This window comes from Sciurus vulgaris, assembly GCF_902686455.1.
Source record: "Sciurus vulgaris genome assembly, chromosome: 7".
Taxonomy (NCBI): domain Eukaryota; kingdom Metazoa; phylum Chordata; class Mammalia; order Rodentia; family Sciuridae; genus Sciurus; species Sciurus vulgaris.
The window spans coordinates 13840614-13846613 of NC_136467.1; positions in this window are offsets into that span (position 1 = coordinate 13840614).

Below are 6000 nucleotides of genomic sequence, written 5' to 3' on the forward strand. Positions count from 1 at the left end.
TGTACAAACAGAGAAACAACATGTATCCCATTTGTTTACAATAAAAAAAAAAAAAAGAAAGATCTCACAATCAGATAAAGGTATATTAAACAATGCATCCAAAAGATGGGTCTTTCCAGATTAAAGCCATGGAGGCAAATGCTTCTCCTGAAATCTTACCTAGCAGAGGGAATCGTGACAGGAACAACTGCCATGAGATACTAACCCCAAAAGGAAAGCCTGGGACCCAGAACACGGACTCTGCCTACATATCCCACTGAGGAGAACCACATATGTGGTCTGCCAGGAGCCTGGCAGTAGTTAGGATGAGGTTTGCCTATGCATGTAAGAATTTGCTTTTAAGATTATAATGTTGGCTTAAGCAAGACCCAATTGTATTTCTCTCTCATGTAAAAAACATCTATAATCAGGCTGGTTGTTGCACAAAAGCTTCAGACTTAGATGTTTCTAGCTTCCAGCTGTTCATAGCAGCAGGTTAGAGGAAGAGGTAAAAGCAACACAATCTATGGTACAATTCTCCTTAGGTTGGTACTTCATCAAAAAGTTAAATCTAGTTGCAAGAAGGAACACACAGGTACACATATGTGTGTGTGTTTATATACACACACACATGTTTATATATATATATATATATATATATATACACACATGCTTATATGTATACACACATACATACTTGTATATATATATATTTGTAAATATATGTGTATATATATATATATGTATATATTTGCATACACACACACACATACACACACACACACACACACACACACACACACACACACACAATCACTCCAGTACTGGATAGGTTTCATTTTGCTTTGATTCACAAAAGTTGGATCAAACACATTGCTTTACAACTTGCTTTCCTTGTATAAAAATAATTATCATACATTTCAAATGCTATAGATTCAACTCCATTTTCAATGCTTCACAATATTTAATAAAATAGCTGGAGCACCAGTCATTGCCCTTTAATATGGGTGAACATCCAGATCGTATCCAGTTTTTCTCTAGGTTTTATTTTCTTACAAATATTTTCTTAAATGTTATTAGCTTTGCCTTTATTTTTATTTTTATTTTTATAGCATAGATTCTTTAAAATGTGGTTACCAAACCAAAGATGTAAAGAATTGTAAAGAACCTGAGATTTTTACCCCATTTGCCAGCAAATGAGATACCTGCACAATATCACGGATGGTGGCAGAAGCAAGGGACTTATGAATAAGAGAAAAGGGACATTTTATTACTGATAACAACAGCACTAGTGGGGAAAGCCTTAAATAAATTGATATTAGCACTGTGATATAAATGATATGTAATTTTGAAACTATGTCAAAATAATCTAGCAATGACAGGAAAAAACCAAGATTTTTGTCCAGCAACTAAAAATAATAATAAAAATAATAACTCACAAACCAGGACTAAAAGAAAAGTTGATTTTTCTTTAAATCCTAGAAAACACAGAAACATATTAATATGAACATATAAACACATAAGTTCTAAGAACATATAAGCACAGAAGTTATAGAACAAGACTATTCTAGTCTTAAGAATGTTGACCAAAACCTCAAAGAAGAAGAAAATGGATCCAAACTCTGCACTCTGCAGACAGTGATGAAAAGTCACCAGACCTCTCTCCCAGGACCGACAAAGGGGAACAGGTTTTCTCCCTGTCCAGCGCATATCAGCAGAAAATAGGAACTGATTCAGAAGAATTCATCTGTGGTCATGGTTGGTTGGTGGCCAGTGCACGAAGATAGGAGGAGCTGTGTCACCTCCTCCTCCCACTCAGCTTCAAAAGAGACACACCTTGAGATCCTCACAGAGACTGACATTTTCTGTAAGAGGAGAGGTGATTAGCAGCTCCTGCCTGGACCTGATGCTGGCTGAATTGCTGGGAAGGTCAGTCTTACACCAGTGCACCACAATCAAGTTGGCAAATATACCTTAAGAGAGTTCAGTCTGCATGTCCTGGGAACTAACGTTAACCAGGAAGGAAACAGAAGCTCAGAAGCATCCAATGATGGAAAGTGAAAGCCAGGGGCAAGGAAGACTGGGAAGAGTGGGAGAATGAGCAGATGTTCCCCCACCTGCACTGTGGGCTGACCAAGTTTCACCCTGTGTACCTGAGATGGAACTTTGAAGCTGAATTTCACTGGAATCTTTAATACCTGAAAGTAGATGGATCTGCCTGAAATACTGAATGATGAGAAAGAAAGATGTGACAAAAAATGTTTGAGGGCCAAAAGAGAAACACATTTGCTATTTGTGTCTCTTTAAGTCTGTTTAGTAAAATTCAAAACAAATATAAGCTTAACATATATGATAGATAGAAACTTTAAAATAACTTAAGTATGAATTATTGTATAAACAAGTGGAACTATTTTTAATAAATTCTAACATAGATCTCTGGTTTTTCTATTTTGATCTACTTACATGAGTTTTATTCATTTCTTGATGTGAAGGTATCATATCAGTTCTGTATCAGTTCTATAATGGATTCATGTTGTAGTTTTATAGTGGAAGTATTTTTATAACAACATCCTCTCAATATGCTGATGCACCATTTGCTAGTACTTAACATTTTCACATTAATATTTATAATTAAATTAGACTATGCTTTTGTGTGTATTATCTGTAGGTTTTGGTATCAATTATATCTAATTTTTTGAAGATTACTTTTAATATTCATTATTTTTTACATTTCTGGAATAACTTTTAAAACACTGCCATCATCATTGGCCTTATTGCTTCTTTGTAAAAGTAATTTTTCTGTGATAATCAGGTTCTTCGTACTTTTGTACTTCTCTGGCCAATTTAACCATTCGTATGGCAAAAATGAATGTTAATTGACAAATTCACCAACATGGTAGTTTGTAACATAGTTCTTAGTCTAGTCATCGATGCATCAGTCAAATAGATCATTGCAATTACCAGTTTTGAAGTTTACAACAAAGAGCTGACAAATACCCAGATTATGGCAGCCCTTGTGGGGCAAAGGACATCCGCCCACTATCCTCATTCTTTTTTTTCTATGTCTACACATCCACAAAAGCGGGTCAAAAGTGATGCCTGGCTCTTGACTAAACCCAGGAACATCAAACAAATGAGTCCATCAGAGAACTTCCTGTGACTTGCAAGCGTCCCCCAGATAAGAACGAATCCAGTGGGACCAACTTCTAAATGCACTTCTACAAGTGCTAGGCCTGCATTACCCCACCCTGCCCTAAGGCCCTCACTTCCTTAGCGCAATGGCAGAGCACGTAAGAGTTATGGCTGCCGAGATGAAAACGGACTCTGGGTGAGGAAACAGGAACCCTCCAACCGGCCACACCATGTGGAAGAGGATCTTGCTTCCCCTCTGACAACTTGCGACCACTTCCTGAGCTCTGAGCAATGGAAACAAACCTCTCTGGGATCACATCCGCCCTCAAAGCCACACTGTCTGGTGACATCCCTGTTAAGATAACCTCACACCATCCCTGGGAACCCACATCTGGAACCCAGACAGCGTATCTTTGTGCTGTTATCTACAGAGAGCACTGTCCTCTAACACAGGCCTCTTTACTCCACTCCTGAGCAGAGGCAGCGCCAGCCCTGGATTCTTGATTTTATTTTTCTTTTAACAAGAGTCAGGCTTAAATCCTTAAGCTGTCGCCTATACAGAGAATAAACATCTGGCCTATAAAGTAAGAATGCTTTTTTTTTAAATAACAATGTTCTTGGAACTTGAAACATATTCTTGGATATGTTAAATAAAATAGGTGAAAATAGGAAAATCTGAAAAAAAAAAGAGTAAAGGAAAGTCTAACTTGAACACATATTAAAATATAAGTTACATTTACAAAATTCTGACTTATTCCAAATCAATGGTGTCAAGAGAAGGCCTGACAGACATCAGAGAGCATGAGCAGAAACACCCAGGAAGAGGACGGGGATGTGTACAATCTCTCCCGACCCCATGGAGATGCACACGTGGCCACATGGACCCTTCTTGCTACTGAGGGAGATGTACAAGGGCGTAGGCAGCCAGGGCAAGATGGCGAGTGAGGAGGTTCAGGGCACAGCCAGACCAAAAGACAAGGAGAGGGTCTTGTGATGAGGTCACTTCCTGGCTGATGAAAGTGCTCACTGACCCAAGTGGGAGACCCAATCCGACAGGCCCTCCGGCACTCAGGCTCCTAAGCAGTGAACCAGTAGAAAACTGAAATAGACGCAAGGAAACAGGGCGGGGGAACGACAGTGAGGAGCCATGGACAGGAGAGGAGAAAGGAAAGGAGGAAATTCCAGAGACCATCAAAAAAACAGGCCAAAACTCCCCACCCCACCAGACCCCTGCTCCCAGGCCTCTTCTCTCCAGGGAAGCTGTTACTGTCGCTTTTTGCGATAAACCTGCTGCCTGCTTGCTATCTCTGTGTCCTGTTCTCAATTCTTTGCTGAATGCAGACAGTGAATATGAGACCCATAGATGGTAACACCATGAGAAAGAGAAGCCAGAAACGAATGGTATGCAGTTAGGCAATGCACAGGCTGGCCAGGGAAAGGGGAACAATCATGTCTGCGCAAATGGGCCGAAGAGAAAGGTCATAAAAATGTTCAAAATGGATGTGGGGATGCAATAATGATAAAGATAGACTCTCAAAGGCTAGAGGAAAGATAAATTATTTAAAATACAATATTCAGACAATGAGTTAACAACCTGGGAAAAATATAATTCATATCCAAAATTTATCCCTTCACATAAATAAATGATAAATGTGTGGAAGATTCATTTTAAAAAAAAAATATAAAACCATAGAAAAATAACATACATACACACAATCATTTATGTTATTTTGAAATGCAAACGAAAACATACCAGGAACACTGCTTGCATCTGCATGTTTTCACTTAATATGGGTACACACCCAAACACACACACACACACACTCACACACCCATGCACCTACACTATCTCTGCAAGAATATACAACTATGGGTTAACAGTGAATGCTTCTGGGTGTAAGTGTTGATAGCCTGGGAAAGAGACTTTTGTGCCATTTAAATTTTTGTTCTATTTACTTTGTATTGTTATTACAAAACAATAAGTAATTTATTAAGGCAAAAAATCTGAGTTAAGTAATTTTGAGGAAATATAAGTTATGTATTGCATTGTATGTCCCCAAAATTTATGCACTAAAGTCTAAACTCCAGTACCTCAAAATGTGACCACATTTGGAAACAAGGTCTTTGATTAGGTAACTCAGTTAAAATGGCATCAAATTGGGTCCTTACCCAATACGACTAGTAAGAGGAAAGTAAGACACAGGTATGACCAGAAGAAAGCTATGTGAAGACAGGGAGAAAGCAACCACCTAATAGCTAAGGTGCAAGGTCTCAGAAGAAACCAACTCCAACACCTTGAGCTGACTTCCAACCTCCAGAACTAGGAGAAAATAAAATTCTGTCGTTTTATCCACCCACTCGCTGGTTATAGCAACCCTAGCCACCTAGGTTTGCACACAAGTACACCACATGAACACATACATACATATACACATACACGTATGTATGTGCATGCATATATTTATTATATATACACATATGTACAAATATGGTAAGGAGAGATCAAAAGCTGAGTTGAATTGGATTTTGTAGCTTTCCCATATAATAACAATAGTTGGAAACGGATGTTTTCTCTGCTAAAAGTCTTGCATTAACCTGCTTGGGTATTAGCATTCTTCTTAAATAAAACTCAGAGTGCTGTCACCGTTTTATTCCTCACACGAATGTTGAGTTGTAAAGGTCGATTATCCTCCATCACCTGGACAAAACAGATCAAGCAATAACACCACAGTCTCTTCAGGTCTTTCACAAAATTAATTAGTAAACTTGTATTTCTTATGGAAAAGACCGTCATTAATTGTCTTCAGAATTCTCAAATGGAGCAGCAATTAACATTCATTTTCACTTCTTGTATTAATCCCAAAGTGGGAACCAGCAGCTAATTGCCAA